Source organism: Pseudorca crassidens, chromosome 14, assembly GCF_039906515.1.
Source record: "Pseudorca crassidens isolate mPseCra1 chromosome 14, mPseCra1.hap1, whole genome shotgun sequence".
Taxonomy (NCBI): Eukaryota; Metazoa; Chordata; class Mammalia; order Artiodactyla; family Delphinidae; genus Pseudorca; species Pseudorca crassidens.
This window is the reverse complement of record NC_090309.1, coordinates 41,731,073-41,750,390: the sequence shown is the minus strand read 5'-3', so window position 1 is coordinate 41,750,390 and position 19,318 is coordinate 41,731,073. Positions and strand designations below refer to the sequence as shown.

Sequence of the window (19,318 nt, the reverse complement as noted above, 5' to 3'; positions counted from 1 at the left end):
TTGACTCAACAGAAGTGTCTTCTCAGTAATCTCTAAATGTTGCTAATTTTCACCAGCCTCCCAAAATATATGAAAGCAACCATTTAAATATGTTCTCTCCAGAAGCCAAATACATGAATAGGTTTTTATTTGATTTTTCATTTTTCTTGGTGTATTGTTGAAAAGTGATATCCATACCCATTAGACAAATGTAGCTGGAATTGTAGCAGTTATATATAGCACATCAACACCTGCTTGTTTCTTCTCATTAAAAATGTGATATGTACTGAGATCTGGTTGCATTTGAAAGGGTGAAAATGCATATCAAAAGCAAATCAAGGACTTTGTAAAAGAGCAGTGGTGCAAACCTCTGAGAGTATCACTTCTTGAGGATGATGTATTGAAATCTGTCCTTTCTATGAATTTTCATGTGCAGTCTCTTTAACTGGAGAATTCTAGCCTGATGGGTTTTTAGTGGATGTGTTGGTGGATAAGGTGTGGGGCTTTCATATATGTGACTTTCCTGAGTAATGAGAGTATTCAACAAACATCTTTTTGACTGCCACATCTTTTTCTGCATCACTGTGGAATTTACTTAAAGGACAACTGGGGGCTTCCCTGGTGGTGTAGTGGTTAAGAATCCGCCTGCCAACGCAGGGGACACGGGTTCTAACCCCGGTCCGGGAAGATCCCACATGCCGCAGAGCAACTAAGCCCGTGTGCCACAACTATTGAGCCTGCGCTCTAGAGCCCGTGAGCCACAACTACTGAGCCCGTGTGCCACAACTACTGAAGCCCGCGTGCCTACAGCCTGTGCTCTGCAGCAAGAGAAGCCACCACAATGAGAAGAGTAGCCCCCACTCACCACAACTAGAGAAAAGCCCGCGTGCAGCAATGAAGACCAAAAAAATAAAACGCAGCCAAAAGACAAAAAAACGCAGCCAAAAAAATAAAAAAAGACACTTGGACTGTGCTGGCATCTCAGATTTCTAAGAGACTCAGTGTTTCCAAGTACCCAAAAACTACCTGGGGTTTTCAGAATAGTACAGCTAGGATAAATGAACATGTTCCAGGAAGCATGAACTTATTTTCATGATGACAAGGGTTTCCAAAGGGAGCTTTAAAAGTCTTGGTTGTCTTTCACTTGACACAAGGAGACCTGGATTAATGATCAGTGATATAGGTCACTCATGGCACATTTTCATGCCCGAACTATGTTTGATCCAATCAGGTTTTCTTAAATCAATATGAATTGTTTATATGTTGTTTTCTTCACCTATTCCTTTTCAGACATGCTGAAGGCATCTATGACTTGGTTATATTTCATATTATCCTTACAAGGGTGTTCATATGATTTAGCTACTCATCCTGTCTTATATTTCTCAATAATGAAAACATATATTTTCTCCTAGTTTATTTCTCCTTGTTTATTAGGCACAAGAATATAGCCCAGCTAAAGTTTGGTTAAGAAACAGAAACATGGAAAAAAGACACAAGAAAGATTTTATATTTGAATAAATTACAGGCTAACAACTGTAACAACAACAAGAAAAAAAACCCTCAAATCTGAGTGACTTTACGCAATAAAGGTGGCTTCTTGAAAATGTACAAGTGAAAAGAAGTCCTTTTATTCATTCAGGAGCTAGGTTCCTCCCACATTGTGGCTCCACCATCTTCTAGGTCCTGGGAGACCTCTCTATTCACCTGCACACAGGGAAAGAGGCAGGGTGAGGGGCCCTTGGGGAGCTCTTATGGGCTGGGGATTTGCCAGAGATCAGTTTGTAATGATGGCTCTAGCTTAACTGCAAGGGAGACTGAGAAATGCAGTGTAACTGTGACCAGAAGGACGGGGGAAACTGTTTGTTGGACAACTGGTAGTCAGTGCTACAGGAACTGGCATGCTGGTTTCGGAACTACAACACAAAACTCAGGGACTCAGATAAAAATCCAAGCCTATCATTGGTGGCTTCTATGAAAAATCGTTTAGGATGTTTACGCATTAAATCACTTGCTCAGAGAGATACAATGAGGTTTCTTCTACATAATATGCTACATGTTGTTAATGAAAAAATCACAAGGTACACAGGCATATCTTCACTCTCATCATCCATTGTCTCTTTGATTGGCGATTCATTGGTAACCACATTTGCTGAGTTCTTGAGCTCCCAGGCTTAAGACAATATTAGTCTTGAGTGTGAAGATATATATCTCTCAAGCCAACATTTCCAGAGGCTCATCATATAATTAAAACATTTCCAAAATAGCCATCATGCTATATTCATAGTAATAAGTAAGGCTGTACCAGAGGCTATACAGCTGTGGGAAAAGAAATAGGGGTCATTCTCCTTTAAATAAAATGTGGTATATTTTCTACTAAAAATGAAATTTTTTAAAATAATAGGTAGGCTGTCCTTGTTATTCATAGACATCTTATTTATGCATCTTCACTGTTGTGATAAATTAGCTGGGTTTGTTTTATATTTCCCTACAGTTTACTTTAAATAATCCTTCACAGTCGTTCACCACAAGACCACATAAGGTTCTTTTTTTAATACCCAGAATGCTGAAATAGCATTTTGAGCACAGACTGTAATGCATAACAAGTGTATTATTTCTTCTTGGGAATGCCATACAAAAACTTGTTCTTATATTGTCTGTTTTCAGTTTAATTCTTTAAAGTCACTCTGTATTTTAAAGGGTAATATTCTTTGAACTTACAACCACAAATTGCCCCAACTTTTCTTCCCCTAACTCCCCACCAGCCACATTCTAGTATAACCAGACCCTGAATTTCATTGTCACACAGTACTGACCCTTTAAATGAGATTATTAACATAGAACATTGTTCATCTTTTTTCTTTTCTTCTATAACCATCTCCTTAGTTCCTCCACCACCCACACTGAGCCTGTTCTACCTTCCTACTCATTCCACCCACCTGCCTCATCCAGGCCATGAGGGCTGATGCCAGTGACAACGTGTGGCTTTTAAATTTTAAAAGTCTGACCAGCCCAAACCCACCCATCTCACCACCACTATAGCTACATACATGCCCAACTACAGACCATTAGTGTACATGATACACCTGTTAAAGGAGATGTATTTGACCTATTGGAAACTCACTTTAGGTGTATCTTCTTGTGTTGCAGACCCGGTTGCTACTAAGCGTTAAAAATATAAAAGTGCTTATTCATCTTTTCACTGATCTATTGCGAAAGATTGGAGAGAATTTTATAAAATCATTCATTCAAAAGCATTTTGAGTACCACCAGCTCAGTGGAGACCACAAGATAATGAGAACCAGGACCTGATTTTGTGGAGTTCACTGCCAAGTGGGAAGAGACAGCCACATTCGGACTAAAAATGAAATGTAGTAAAGCTATGCGCGTAGGTGCAGGACACCATACAATTCCATCTTCCTCTGCTATTCCCTCTGGCCCAAATGGCATGCCACGTTACATTTTTAAAACTCTACTCATCCTGTGTTATATCTTGTACTTGAACATCTTTTTTTTTTTTTTTTTTTTTTTTTTTGCAGTATGCGGGCCTCTCACTTTTGTGGCCTCTCCCGTTGCAGAGCACAGGCTCCCGACGTGCAGGCTCAGCGGCCATGGCTCACGGGCATGTGGGATCCGCGGCATGTGGGATCCTCCCGGACCAGGACCCGAACCCATGTCCCCAGCATCAGCAGATGGACTCTCAACCACTGCGCCACCAGGGGAGCCCGTACTTGAACATCTTTATTCTTGCCTCGCCCTTCCAGAAAGAAGTACTGCTTCTTTTGTACTAATAGTAACCTTTCTGTGTATTCTATATTATGCATATCGTCACATTTCATCATAATCATTTGTCTGCATATCTTCTTTCCAGTGTGAGTCCTTTAGCCTGGGAATCACTGGTACCTAGCACAGTCGCTAGAAAGTAACACATTTAAATATAAAGTTTTATGAAATGAACAAATTCTTTCAGGAAAAACCAGGGCATATTTATAGATGAAGTTATCTTTGGTAAGGAAAGAGGGAGGAATATACCTGAGGCATGAGAATGGTGTGTTCAGAGGCACAAGGACATGGGAAACACAGAATTGGGGCAGGGTTGGGGCCAAGAACTCAGTGTTTCAGTGTTTCCCAAGCATGTGGTCGGGGATGGGAAGGAGCTATGGGAGTGCAGAAAAGTGAGATTGCTGAGGAAGATCAGGTAGATAGCAAAGATTTTCAATGTATATGTATAACTGATTCACTTTGTTATAAAGCAGAAACTAACACACCATTGTAAAGCAATTATACGCCAATAAAGATGTTAAAAACAAAACAAACAAACAAAAAACAAAACAAAAAAAGATTTTCATAAAGCAACATTTTGAGAAAAGATGTAATTCAAAGCACTGGTCCCTACATTTTTTAAGAGTTAGTGCAAATAAACACATAGGTGTGCACAAATACTGTTACTATTTTGGTGTCATTGAAATGCCTAAAACTCATCCAAGTAATACTAAAAAAACGCTGTTTGTTTAACTTTTGCCTCATTGGTCATTGAGAGTCATGGAAGGTCATGATGTCAACTTTGGTTTCAGGGTAACTCTAGTGAACTAGTTTCATCTACTCAGTCAAAGGAGACTAGGCCAGAAATCAAGGCACCAGTTGCGTCTGGGCAGTCCCTCGGGATAGAAGCATTTGGTCAATAATTTTTAGAGTCTTAATCATCTTTGGCTTTAGATCTGTTACATTGCTATATGTTCCTATGATTCTTTTGGTTTCCTTTAGATGGAGCTCCTTGGCCCAGGGGCCATGCATTTGTTCAGGTATGTTTTTACAGTGCCTAGTAGTCAGTCATCATTTAATAAATATTTCCTGAAGTTATGAATAAAGTGCATCTGAACCAAAAGAAGGGAGACAGATCACACGTATTTAATCATTTTTTCAGAAGGTATGGCTGGGTATGAAAGCAGAATGACACTAAACTCAGAAACTTAAGAGTGTTTTCTATTTAAGCCTCACTTCCCTTCACCTCCTGCTGTGTATCTATTTTCCATAAATTTATATAAACTTTTCCTGAGACCACTAATTGTTTATCCCTGTATTATATCTTAGGTTGAGATTTTTATAAACTAAAAAATTTCTCTGAGGCCAGAATAGTTTTGCAGAAATATTAAACAGGATATTATCCCATACAGGGGTTCCTGGGTATAGAAATATGAAATGTTCTTTGCTGAGATGTTTATGTTTTCTTCCAAAAGTTTCTTTCATTATAGAACTCATTATTATATAGGTTTTCCAGCAGATTCATTGGGGGTCATGAGATTGAGGGAAGAATGCAAGCCAGGCTTCTCATTATGATGTCTCAATTTTTGTAGAGTAGAGAGAATTAGTCTTTATACCTTACAGAACCACACAGTAAATTCATGAACTCAATGAAAAATAATTCGAAACAAGTTTATTCATTCAACAAACCTTTGAATGCCAACTTAATGCTGCAAATATACACATGGTTTGTATTAAATAAATATTTAGAGACTGTAGTTGAAAAATAGGGAAAGTGGGGGAGGGATTTAGTGGATTTTCCTGTAAGAGCAGAAAATAATAGATGGGAAAAGAAGAAAGGAAAATGGTTTTGCTTGTGGTGGACTTTGAGTGGTTCTGAATTATAAGACTCTATATGGAAGCCTGTTAAGACCCTGAGAAAAGAGACTGATATAGTTAAGTAAAGGGAGAAATGATCTTTATTCACCCAATTTAGGCTGGAATAGGTGGGAAGAGGCTTTAAATTATGAATTTTGCAGCAACAAAACTGACTGAGGCAGTTTCTTAAAGCCCCAGAGAAATTATTATGGTTTTCATCTTCAGGTCGACATTGGCTTTGAATACCAGCCTTAGAGAGTTTAAAGTTTCTTCTCTGTTCCTCCCGCTAGCCATGAAGTGCTGGAAACCTTTTCATTTCAGAGACCAATTGAGCATGTTTGCCAAGGAGAAAGTTTTTCACTAGATTCACTTCTCTATTTTCTTTTTGACGCAGAAAGTTGGAGCCAGACCTCTGGCCAATAGGAGGGCATTGACAAATCCCTACACTGGCCAGCACATGAAATATTTATACTCAGAGAAAGCTAGACTAAGTAGTCAGCAGAGTATTTTGCAGCACAGAAACCAAACACCTTGCTAAAAGAGCGGAGCATGTTCACAAAAGCTCCTCTTTATAGACTAAAAAGTAAACTAAGATTTCCATAGCAGAAGACTGCTTACCATTCCTTTGGCTGGCACACGCCATAGGCCTTCTTAAATCGCAGTTTGCTTGATTGGAGTGAGGGAGAATTTTGGTTTTTCAAGTTATTTGTTTACTTACTTATTTTTCCCGTCATCAAAGACATCCATTTCTGGATGGGAGGGGGAGGTTTCAAATAGGCAAGAGTTCCCTTCCTGGAGAATGAAGTCATAAAGCCCCTGACCCAGATGGTGGCCTTGGGTCGGAGTTTGGAGCTCAGCCTCTTGTTTCACCACCTCGGCTTTATTTGGAATCTTGGCAAGAGGAGACGAGCTTTGATGCTGAAGATGCTCGAAGGAAAGCAAAGGACAAGGGGAAAAGCGCAGCGAGTGTAGCACTGCTGACCCTGGACAAGGCTCTGCTGGTCCTTGTGGCCCAGCCTCATATCCATGGCCGCTCCGTCAGCAGTGAGGGAGCAGAGAGGGCTCTCCTTTCACTTGAAAGCAGAGGGTGAGCTGAGCAGGCAGTTCAGAGGGTCATTAGAAAGCATCAAAGGAGGCAGCCTCATGACGGTAATAAGACGGCTGTGAGGAAATAAAGTGGGCATTGATCTGCACTATCGAGTGTGACATTTTAACCGAAGCTAAAAGCCAAGAGCAAATCTAGCCCTCTTATTCATCTGCCTGCCTGTTTTAGTAAATTGTCTCCCCCCTCCCCCCACACCACTGGCCTCAGAGGTCACTTCATATTAGCTGGCTTGTTAATACTGAGGCAATCAATACTTAATCAACAAGTAATGGGATTTTGCAGTCATCCTGTATGATCTTTCAATAAAGCCCCGAATCCATCTCGGCCCGTTCCAAGCCTGACAAAAGGTGTGCCGTTGCCGCAGACCCTGGATTTGATGGTCTGATGCTCTTCGGCTGATCTGCATCTTATTAAGACACCAGGCCGCCACTGTCCTTCACCCCTTTGTTTCCCATCCTCACAGAGCACAGCGTGGCACGGAATCCAGGCATCTGAGATTTTACATGCATCAGGAAGAAAACTCAGATTTCTTTACTGCATAGGGTTCAGGCGTCTTTGGTAGTGTTATACAATTAAGAAGTGAATAACTAAAGGACTGGAGAGAGGAGGGAAGCGGCAAACGGGAATTTTTTAAAAAGGAAAATTGGTTACTTTAATATATGAAATTAGGGCAGGGAGCTGGAATCCCCACATGTCCCAATTACTGAACACTGGGCTGCCTGAGCTCTTCTCTGAATGGACTCAATGAATGATGAGGGGAAGGGACACACAGCTTGGCATTGGCTCCGGACATCCAAAGGGGGTTCCAAAGGAGTCACCTGGGTCCCACTATAGGGAGAGAAATTGGTTTTGTGACATGGGACTTAGTTTTCAGTACTCCCTTGGTATCCTGATGACTATGGGTGTCCGTCCACCTGTAATACTGTGATAATGGGGCCTTCCAAAGAAGGCCTTGCTGCAGTCCTCACAGAGCCCCTTAAAGCAGGTTTCCTTTGGTGAATTATCCACTTGCCATTCTTTCCCCTTTAGACTTTCAGACTCCGAAAGTGGATCTTGACAATATGTGACTCAATGGTGTCAATTCCTGCTAATAAAGGTCAGTTACTGCTGAATAAAACTAGAATGCTGATTTATTAATATAACTTTCAAGCAAACAGCCTATCAGGCAAATGGGGCAGACACGGGGTCTTGCCAGCATATCCTTTCCTATCAGAAAAGAAGATGCCTGGTGAGATGATTGATTGGCAATCACAGAATTAGATAAAGGGGAATTAGGAGATGATGGGAACGCTTAATACAGCAGGATCTAGCACTGTGACGCCTGCAACTCCACCATCAACTCTGCCTGCCCTTCTGCATTTATGACCACGCTTACTGTGTGTCTGTGAATGCCCCACCCATCGCACACATTATTTCATGACAACCTAATAAATAGGTGTTATCAGTATCTGCATTGTACAGATGAATAGATTGAGACTTAGAAAGTATTCAGATTGCCTGTTCAAGGTCATGCAGCTCACATATAGGAGAGCAGAGATCTGAACCCACACAGACTGCCCTTGAAGCGATGGTATAAACCACTAAGCCGTATTGCCTCAGCTCTGCCATTCACCAGCTGCATGACTTTGAACGTGGCTTTTTAAATCTTTAAGCCTCCATTTCTCTGACCAATAAAGTGGGAATGAATAATAATCATGCCTATCTCCTTGGATTGAAGATTAAATGAATTATGCAATTAAAGCCCTTAGTGTAGAGTCTGGTTTACAGTAAACACTCACCAAACGTTGGTCCTATCATGATGGCACTGTAGCATTATCACATTATATTGGCTCGATATGTTGTTTACTCTCTTCCACTCTGTGGGGTGGGCTCTGCCGGCATTTCCTTCTAGAACTCTTTGTTTTTGGCAAGGGCTGACCTACCATTCCCCTAATGGCACAGCCATTTAACTTTGTTTGTGACCTCAGTCATGAAATAGCACATTCTGGGAAGCATAGGAGTTATTGTATGCTTTTTGGTTAATCGCTTATTTCCTGGAGGTAAAACCAATTTCCAGGTACTCTGATGGAAGCTGTGAGTAGCAGGGTGCTTAGGTAAGAAATTTTATGGTTTTCCCTTTGTCTTGCCTAGAGCTGCTAAGAGGGAGCACAACATCAAAAATCTATTCAGGGGCTTCCCTGGTGGCGCAGTGGTTGAGAGTCCGCCTGCCGATGCAGGGGACGCGGGTTCGTGCCCCGGTCCGGGAAGATCCCACATGCCGCGGAGCAGCTGGGCCCGTGAGCCATGGCCGCTGAGCCTGTGCGTCCGGAGCCTGTGCTCCGCAACGGGAGAGGCCACAACAGTGAGAGGCCCGCGTACCGCAAAAAAAAAAAAAAAGTCTATTTTCAGGAAAGTCACCAGGTTTGTATTAAAAATAATTTTGAGAATCCTAGCAGCTAAGGTAAAAAGAGAAACTAAAATATACTGTTTCCTTTATCTGACTTAATTTAACAATTTTCAAGAGAGATGAAAGTATTTCTTAATACTGTACTTTTCTTTTAATAGTTCATTCCCTTTAAAAATATCTTTTCTAATGAAAGAAGCAATACATGTTCACCTTTTAAAATTCAAATTTTACAAAAAGTTCCAAAATAAAAAGAGAAAGTTTGGGGTAATATAACTCCTCAGTTGATCTTCTTGACTTTAGACATTGTACTTTCCACCACCCACTTGGTTAGACTGACCTTCCCTAAATGTTGTGTTTGTCAGGTCACTCAGCTTCTAAATAACTTTCAATAGCTATCAATCACTACTCCATGAAGCCCAAATACTTTCTTTAGCCAACTGCTGCCTCACTCCCACCTCTCTAGCCTGCTTTCCACAGCTCCCCCTGAGCAGACTTTTGTTTAAGTAAAAGTTGTGCTTACCTACTTTGGTACCTGTCTTCCAGCTGATATTACCACAAGGATTGTCCCTCCCCGCCCACTTCTTAGCCTTACTAAACCATACCTAACGTGAAGGTCCTTCCTCCATGAAATGAGTCCTGAATCTTCAGTCCTTTTGACGTTATTCTTCTCTGAACCTCTTTAGCACTTACAGTCTAGACTGCATGATTGGCCTAATTATGTTGTCTGATATTTTCTGCTGTTTCTTGCATGTGCATCTTATCTCCCCTATTAGGTCACAATTTCCTTATGGAAGGACCCCATCTTAGACTTGTTCTATCAAGTTTGTATGAAAGCATTAAGTGCATGGTAGGATTTTAATATATACTTGTTGATTCAAAAGATTGTGCTTAGACAACTTGTTATCATGGTAATAATATGAAACCATTATTATTATGTATTACCATTATAATTAAGAGCTATAATAATACACATTTTATAATTATAAATATAATCGTAATAATTGGTAACTTATTATTTACCAATCAACCTACCAGCTGAAGAGCTGACATACACTTTTCATTCATTTCCTCAAAAAGTGATCTAGGCTAAGTATTTTTGCCCTCACTTTAGAGCTGAGAAATCTGAGTTTCTAAAAACTTAAGCAATTTGGCCAAGTTTACAGAGCTGGGAAATGGTGGACTTGGGATTTGAAAGTACGTTTATCTGATTCTTATTGACCCGAATAACGTCATTGACTCCCCGTCTCCAACTTTGAAACTGACCAAAAGAACTTTCTCTGAATGACAGAAATTCTATCTTTTACTCTCATTACATGAAATGTTATTGCCCCAGTCGACTTGGGCTCTCTTCCCCCAGCCCGTAGTGTATTTCTTCACCAGAACAAGTCCTTCTAAAACTCAAGAGAATACTTTTTTCTTTCTATTTCCCAGTCTTTCTCTCATTTTATAGAACTGAATATTCAGGTCAAATCCTTAGAAAACACTTCAGAAGGAACACTGCTTGTACCACCACTCACTCTTGTACCATGACTCACTCTTCTTTTGGGAAGCAGAAGTGTCCACACAATAACAGACAAGTGATTTTGAACCAGTTCCCTGAAATTCCTAGAGGAACGCCTCAAAAAGAGGACAGTTTATTGTGGCTTTACTAATCTTGTTTAGAATTGCCGAATGTGTGTGTATCTTTTGGGAAAGGGATTCTGATAACGAAGAGTTCTCTGGGCTCTACTGAAATAATATCTCTTTTTTAAAAATTAATAAACCTTATTTTTAGAGCAGTTTTACATTCATAGCAAAACTGAGAAGAGGGTTCAGAGCGTTCCCATATACCCCCTGCCCCCACGTGTATCAGCACATAAGCCTCCCCCATTATCAGTGTTCCACACCAAAAAAATCAGCATCTGTGTGCTATATATTTCTCATTCCAAACCCCCAGCCCTACCCTCCACCCCTACCTTGATCCACTGTCCACCCCTCTCCACTCTGCTCTGGGCAGGAAAATAAGATATATGGTCTACTGCGCAGTTCTCCTTACCCTCTGGCTTATAGTTGCTTCTGGTTAACAGGAAGCCCCAGCAGGTCTAAAGGAAAGATGAAAGTGGAATGGGTATTTGTTCCTTCAGCCCCCTTTCTGCTGGGTCCCCATGGGTTGATTGTGTTTCAATACTGGAGACCACATCTCCTGTTAGACAGCCTTCTACCCAGCTGTGGCCAGCCTCTCTGGGTTCCATCACCACCTCCACCCCTTGTCCATTCAGGCTTAGGAGTGGTAATTAATCCCAACCTTTGCCAGTCCCAAAGTACTACACAAACCTTAAGTTTCCCCTATCCCTGCCTTTTTAATTGTCCCTTTATTAAGCTCTCTTTAATTATCCTTTTTGAGTGTGCTGTCACTTACTTTATCTAATACTCTGTATGATAACCAAAATAATGAGAAGGAACAAATGCCTAAAGCGTCTTAAAATCTAAATAAAAACTCAAAATTTGGACAGCTTCCTGAAAGGAAAAAAAATGTTGTACCCTATTTTAGATTTACCTTCTAACTTGAGAAAACTCTTTCAAGTGAGCTCTGAGTAGACTATATGTTTATATTTTGGAAGGGGATGGTGGTAAACTTAGAAATTAGGATGAGCATCACATGTGAAAATAAATGATGCTGTGAATGGCATACTTCTCAAGTGATTATGATAAAGCCCCAACTCTTAATTTGGATAAATTGCTAACAACCCAACTTAGCGCACCCATTTGCAGTAATCATTATTTTGCTGACTTGGCTCTATGTCTGTCTTGCATTTCAATAGTGAATGCAAAGCCTATAAACATTTAAGGGCTTTCTTGCTAAACATCTCCCTTTTCCCAAGGAACCCAACCCAGAATCAGAATGTCCCAGTGCCTGTGCTGTATTTCTAGTTGAACATTAAGGACTTTTGAAGTATGGTTTAACTCTTCAGTGCTATCAAGGGTCTTTTGAATCAGTCTCTGAAGCCGGCTGTAAAACTCAAAAGACTTCATTTCAAAACTAAAACCATTAGCCAACTGCCTTATTGACATCATGAATCATATTCAGACGGAGCGCTTAACCCCAGTCTGCACTCGCTCCTTGCTTTGTCACCATGTGCGCAAGGCAAGAATGTGAACTAGTGCGTGCATCAAATGAGTCTAGTCCGATCATTACCTGAATGCCCTGAACGTCTTTCTGAGGATCAGGCACATTAGCAAGCTGCATTATAATGATTTTTTCCCCCATTGTCCGTTCCTGTGAGTTAGGAGATTCCACCAGCCATCAGCCTAGTTCTAGGTCTATTATTTATCAATAAGCTTGAGTGTTTTTGAACCAGTCACTTAACCTCTCTGAGCTTCTGTTTCTTTATCTATAATTGCAACATTTGCTAAAATTATTTTCCTCACTGAAGTGGTCGGTCCAGGCCGCTCCAAATGTTTGTGGGCTCCATCTCTCTGTAGTGGTATTACTCCAGTAACTTTTGAATGATGTTTGGGGTTTACCAGAGCATCTATTTGCATGCCTGGACATCTCAAGGTAGTTGGGAGAAAAGAGCTATGTATTCTGAACATACTCCGTTCCCAAAACACAGTGATACCCACCTCTGCTCTCCAGAAACCAAACTCATCTTCTGGCTTAATATCAGCTTGACCTTCCAAGTCCATATCTGTGTTCCAGGCCAGCTTTGATTTCATTTTCAGCTGAGTTGTCTGTTTTTCCTTGATGTGATAGTTTATAAAGCAAACTTGAAGGGACTCTGAAATTGGTCTGGGCAGTGTTGTTTTAGCAGGGGCCTTGAACTTCAATGGAAGAAGGCCAATCTTACATTCTGCATGTATTTCACCAAAGGTGACAGTCCGTAGCTAATGCCTTAGAGCCTGTATTCCAAAGACACATTTAACTGAGTGCAGCTCAGATGGAGAGAAGGGCAAGGAGATGGAAATGAACATCTGGCAAGGCCAAGAGTGTCATGAGTTGTATCCAATACCAAGCATGTCCTGATTAAATATTTCATGCTTTCCCCCAGCCAGACATCACCTAACTATCAGCTGTTCTCTTCAGCAGGGATAAATTCACCTTTATGGCAGGACACATTAGCATGGGGTTATAAGAGCATGTTTAAGAAGCTTCAGGAAAAGTTTGTTTTCATCTGTTTGCATGATTCACCTCCCCTTTTCTCTTCCCTCCCTCCCCTCTTTTCCTTTCTTGCTCTTCTTTTCACTGTCTCACCCCATCCCTATCCTACATTGACGAATAGATTTTATCCATAAGGATCAGGCTGAAAATGTTTTCTATCCTTCCAACTTCAGTATCCACACTAGCCACGGGTTGAAGGTAGCTGCAAGCTGGTTCCTGGCTCTGGGACCTTCCAGCATTGGCCATGAGCCTGGCTGGACAAAAGACACTGTACTGTGTGTCTGCAACTTCAGCATGTTTTTTTCTTTTGCAGGCTTCTTATCTTCTTATCTTGTCTTTAACCTTTCATTGTGGCTGGTTTAAGCGAGCTCTGTCAGGTAACATATAACTTTATCCATTTAACCTACTCTAAGAATCACTGTCTCTCATTGTAGGAGTTTATATACTTACTGTGTGTTTGCTCATACCATTTGCATTTACTGTGATTACTGTATGTTTTGGGTAAGTTATACCATCAGATATTGTGTTTGCTATTTGCTATCCTTTTCCTTTTCTTCTTTATTTCAGCGTTCTTTCAGATTAAAGTTCTTTATATTCCTCGCCAACCTTCACCATGTACTTTTTTTTTTTCTATGATGATTTGGAATATATGCATTGCATTTCAGCTCACTAAATGAGTGCCATTAATTTTTAAACATACTTTCATGACTATAATTTTTAAAATATATCTATGGCAACTCAATTTTAAAAATTTTTCTCCTAAATACTAAAATAGTTTTAGCACAATATAGCTACCTATTAAACATCCCACTCTTCTTGGTTTTATTGTCTAGAGTCATAATTTTACTTATATTAGCCTAAGAACAAGGGTTTAAGAAAGCAATCAATATGGACTTAAATTATCCTATAACTTCAATCAATTTTTGTTCTCTTTCCAGTCTGGTTTCCCCCCTAAACCCTTCTTATTTTATTTTAGATTTTATTTTATTTTTATACAAGCATATGTTTAAACACTCTTTTAATAAAGGTCTGTGTGGGAAAAATCATGCTCAGTTTTTGTACATCTAAAAATGGATTTATTTTATTTATTTTTAAAGGGCAGTATAGCTAGGCATAAAATTCTGGGGTTAAATTTCTGTGAATTCATTGAAAAATAAGAATTCACTATCTTCTGGCCTCAACTGTTGCTGATAAAAACCTGCTGTTAGGGCTTCCCTGGTGGCGCAGTGGTTGGGAGTCCGCCTGCCGATGCAGGGGACACGGGTTCGTGCCCCGGTCCGGGGGGATCCCGCATGCCGCGGAGCGGCTGGGCCCGTGAGCCATGGCTGCTGAGCCTGCGCGTCCGGAGCCTGTGCTCCGCAACGGGAGAGGCCGCAGCGGTGAGAGGCCCGCGTACCTCAAAAAAAAAAAAAAAAAAAAAAACCTGCTGTCAAAAATCTGTCATCTCCTCTGGGTAACATGTCTTATCTTTCTGGGAAGTTTAAGATTTGCTTAGTTATTTATCTACTTACACATTTAAAATAGAGTATATATGTTGAAGCATGAAATCATGGCTCCATCTTGAATGAAAACACCTTTTTAAAAAAAATAAGGTTTAAAAATGTTAATTGTGAAAAATACAGATGAGCAAAGTTTTTCTTAAAATTTTTTCTTGGGGCTTCCCTGGTGCAGCAGTGGTTGAGAGTCCGCCTGCCAATGCAGGGGACACGGGTTCGTGCCCCGGTCTGGGAAGATCCCACATGGCGCAGCGCGGCTGGGCCCGTGAGCCATGGCCGCTGAGCCTGTGCGTCCGGAGCCTGTGCTCGGCAACGGGAGAGGCCCGTGTACCGCAAAAAAAAAAAAAAAAAACAATTTTGAAGAAAAAAGTTATGTACATTTTATTTACTATGTGTTAATAAATCTTTTCGTCTTTGCAGTTTTTAAGAGATAGCCATCTACATCACACTTTTGAATGTCTTCATAGAACAAACATCTAGGCTTTAGGTAGAGGTACTCACTGAAGCTTCAGGAAAATCACACAAACATCATCCAGCTTCACTTTTTTAATATTCTGGAAAATTCTTAAGAGCATGAGGTAAGAATGATGTTATATCCATCTCATATTTTGAGGAAGTGGATGGGCAGAATATTAAGTAAATAGTGAAGGACTGAATGTGTAAATGAGTAAATGAATGGTTGGTCATATGAGCAAGAAGATTGTTACAAGTTGCCCCCTACGCTTCATCTCCCCATCTCCCCAGCATGTGTTTGGAAGTAAGGATGCTCCTAAGACCCTTAAGGCTTGCAATCATTAACATGTCCTAGTGTAGTGCCAAAGGATAAAACTGCAGTATTTAAAGCATCTTATTGTGTAAAGCGTAGCTCTATTACTGCCTCTCAGATTTCTCTCAGGTTCTGGAATCATTTAGAGGATCATCAGTTTTTGAGAATTTATATATTTTTTTCTGGATAGGAGAGTGAGTCGTCTTGCGTATTTGTTTACACATTGACTAGAAACGTGTGGGTGGGTGGGTGGGTTGGCACACACACCCGCACACGTCAAGCACATTATTCAGACCGACTTCAAGTATTTCTTCATGGAGTTCATACATGATCAAGGCACAGGAGATCTATTCCTTTCTGGCAGTCTGTAATGGCTAAGAGGGTCAGTATTCCCGTGCCAGGGACCAGCATGCCATGCTCTGAAAGATGCAACATGAGATGACACTAAAATCTTGCTTGGGGGACTTCCCTGGTGGTCCAGTGGTTAAGACTCCCTGTTTCCAATGCAGGGGGTGCGGGTTCAATCCCTGGTCTGGGAACTAAGATCCCACATGCTGCGCAGCCAAAATAAAAAATAAATAAGTAAAATAAAATAAAATAAAATAAATCTTGCTTGGGCTTATTAGATCTTAAATAGAAAAGACCCTCTTTCTAGACCAGAAAATGCGCCTTTATATCTAGTCATGCTCTTTGTAACTAAGAAGACCAGGAAAGAGAGTGTATATCATTCGAGACTCATCTCTCATACCAGAAAATAATTTAATGCTCATCATCAGTTGATGGTTGGTCAGTATAGGCTAACACATTATGTTTTGAAAATCATCATTATTTAAAATGAAACAGTCAAATGTAATTTCTATCCATTAGAAATTTCTAATAAGTAGTCATAAATCTTAGAATTATAAGGACTCTCTAGAGACTATTTCATTCAGTGTCTCATAGTCATGCAGGTAAAATGTTACTCTTCTTTATTTCAACTACCATTATTTGCTAACACTATGTTTCAGGCACAGTGCTAGGCTCTGGTGCACAGAACACAAACCCTACCTGCTAGCAGCTTTATAGGTTCAACATTTTACAGATGAGGAATCTGATATACCTCATGTGATGAAAAGGGTCTTGCCCATAGACATATAACCAATCAAGATGGAGAAAAGGTTAACAGATGTTTCTTGCAGATAAATGTCCTACGATCTGCTTTACACAAACCCAGTACTACATATATTAACTGACATTAGTATAAGAAGGTTTTTAAATAGAGTTTTAGGATATTAAAATAAAAGTAACCCAAATGCCCAGCTTCAGTATCATTTATTGGAATAATAATTGTTTTTAACATTGAAATGGCCCTAATTATGTCCTAGATATGTTCTTACTTCTTTATATTTATTAAATAATTTACTTCCCATAGCAACCCAATGTAATAGGTTTATTAAACCCATTTTACAGAGGAAAAACCCCTAAGGCACTAAGTTTGTAATTTGCCCCAAATGACAAAGCTTATAATCAGCATAAGAGAATCTAATATCTGGCTTTTAACCACTATGCTGTCCAGACTCAGGATGGTGATCACTGATGTTACAAAGTAAGAAGTATTTTCAAATCATGAATACATAATAAACCTCTTTTTTTGTTGCATGCTCTCTGTTTTTAAAAACTCTTTAAAAAAATCTGTTTTAAATTTCTATTAATTAGAAGACCTTATTTCTTAACTACGTCCCACAAAATGGTTATATTTGAGTGCAGTAGGTCCCCATTTCTCTTTGAAAATGGGTACTTTTTTTTAACATTGAAAGTTCTCACACTCCCACTAATACATTTAGTTATTCATACATTTCTTGTTGAGCGTATAGATTTCTGAGTACCTCATAGTACTGTACTGTCCTCCAGATCCTGACGTTAGATTATCACTGGATTACAAGCATTTAAAAAACAGAGATGTACTATTTGTTCTACATTTTAAAAATACCTGTGTTTTAGTATTTGTTCTCTCATGGTGCTCTCCTATTTGTTTCTGAAATAAAATTAATAATTTTCAATTCAATTTCCCATATTTTGGAACAGTTTCACCAAGAAAGAGATAGGCTCATAAATCTATAGTAAAATAGAAACATCTCACCAGGCAATATTTTAATTCATTTTTATCTCTCATAGTCATATCTCTCATGAAAATGAGTTTCACACTTCCATCTGCCTACCCCCTGCAACTCTTGTAACAAAGAAAAGGAAGGAGAGAGGGAAGACAGGGAGGAAGGATGGAAGGGAGGGAGGGAGGGAAGAAGGAAGGAAGGAAGGAAGGAAGGAAGGAATTCTTTGAGATGTATGCAAATATCACACCAAGTATTAGATTGTGTTTTAGTCCTGGAAATTGAAATTTATCATAACATATTTTCTCTGTGGTTGCAAGTTAAAAATAGAAACATATTGTAGATTTCTCAAAGAAGAATGTAGGTTCTTTCTGAGTGACAACACAATAACACAGGCATTTAGATCTTACATAACACAGTGCTCAGTATATAGTAGGGAGTCAGTGCTCTCTGGTTGGTTTGTTTGATGTACTACCATTAACAATAAGCCATTAAGTGGAAGAGCTAATATTTGCTCTTAGCCTCTGTATATCATTTCAATGTCAGTAACATCAAGAATCTTGGTCTTTAGTCTCTGTTTAGGCTTCAGGTTGGCTCTGAGACTGATTATCAGCTAGTATATTCTATCTGAACAGTTAAACCATTGTGTATATAGAAAGAAACTGCATTTCCTAGGATATCCTACTGCAACATGCAAGATAAAACCCTTAAAATTTTTATTTAAAAAATAATTAGCTTTGGGCTTCCCTGGTAGCGCAGTGGTTGAGAGTCTGCCTGCCAATGCAGGGGACGCGGGTTCGTGCCCCAGTCCGGGAGGATCCCATGTGCCGCGGAGTGGCTGGGCCCGTCAGCCATGGCAGCTGGGCCTGCGCGTCCGGAGCCTGTGCTCCGCAACGGGAGAGGCCACAACAGTGAGAGGCCTGCATACTGCAAAAAAAAAAATAATAATAATAATAATTAGCTTTCTATACCAAATTTGGGAAACACATGCATCACAAAGCAAGCCCTTGTGCCTTATCATGAAGTATTCAGTGGTAAATTTCTTTGAAAAATTGAGTATGATACAAAAGAAAAAGTGTGTCCTATAGGAGAAGCACAGATGTAGGGAAGGCCATTGTGGGTAGAGGCTGCTAGTCATTCCCCAGTAAGTATGCTCTCCTTTCTTGTAGTAAAAAGTTCAAACTTGTTTCCATTTCTGGTATGGCTGAGTAAACTTCTACAGGCTGACCCTCTCACAGATAACAACTATAAACTATGGACAAAATAGACAATGACTCAAAGGCACTGGAGATTGAACAAGGCAGGTGGATGCTGAAGGGAGATGATACATTATGAAAAGAGACTGGCAGGTTGATCTGCCAGTTTTTATGGCTCTTAGAGTGAGGGCAAGCCACAGCTACACTGAGTAAGGCACTTCAAACTCTGATAGAAAACCTACAGGCTTTCTGACATAAAGGGACAGAGGAAAGAGTTTGAGGCAAATGCAGTGACTGGAAAGTAGCAGTCCATCTTAGGTAAGAGGGAGACAAGGAGAAGAAACTCCAATTTCTGTGCATGATCTCAGCCCAAATCTCTGGCTTTACTCTGAACCATACACGGGCAGAATGGAGTCCAGCAAAATATTAAAGACCTGAACTAGGATTTGACCTATAACCCAAGAGACAGAATTTTTGGCTTGAATCCCAACTTAATTACCTCATAAACAAACAAAAGACTCTGGAGGAATATAAGAGAATTCAATGTCT

The 19,318-nt window shown here is 40.0% G+C and overlaps 1 long non-coding RNA gene across 1 annotated transcript in view; it reads right to left on the bottom strand.

The window, feature by feature from the left end:
* The window catches only part of LOC137205656 (uncharacterized), a 734,230-nt gene that overhangs the window by 119,789 nt on the left and 595,123 nt on the right, over nt 1-19,318 (bottom strand). The window lies entirely within an intron of this gene.